Raw genomic sequence first — 404 nt, forward strand, 5'->3', positions numbered from 1 at the left:
GAGTTGGGTGGAGGAGGGTGGAGTTGGGTGGAGTGGGGCGGGGGAGGAGATGAGTAGGGCGGAGGAGGAGCACAGAGGGTAGGTAGGGAGCACAGAGGGTAGGTAGGGAGCACAGAGGGTAGGTAGGGAGCAGTCATCGCTGTGCCCGGTGTGTATGTTGCGCTCGGGTTGATTTACTCCTCGCCGCCTCCCCCCGCTCCTCCCGGAGAGGGTTTAGTGATGCCGAGCGAGCGTTTAATTTGGGAGACGTCAGACGCGGCCGTAATTTATACCGACATCTGTTCAGATCTCACACACGGCTCCCCAAATCCCAGCAGAGGGGGCGGAGCCTGGAGCATGGCAAGAGATGAAATATGGCCGAGTGTCCTACACCCCACCCCCACCCATCAACTGAAACACACACC

Source organism: Nanorana parkeri, unplaced genomic scaffold (assembly GCF_000935625.1).
Source record: "Nanorana parkeri isolate BGI_ZX_2015 unplaced genomic scaffold, ASM93562v1 scaffold4406, whole genome shotgun sequence".
Taxonomy (NCBI): Eukaryota; Metazoa; Chordata; class Amphibia; order Anura; family Dicroglossidae; genus Nanorana; species Nanorana parkeri.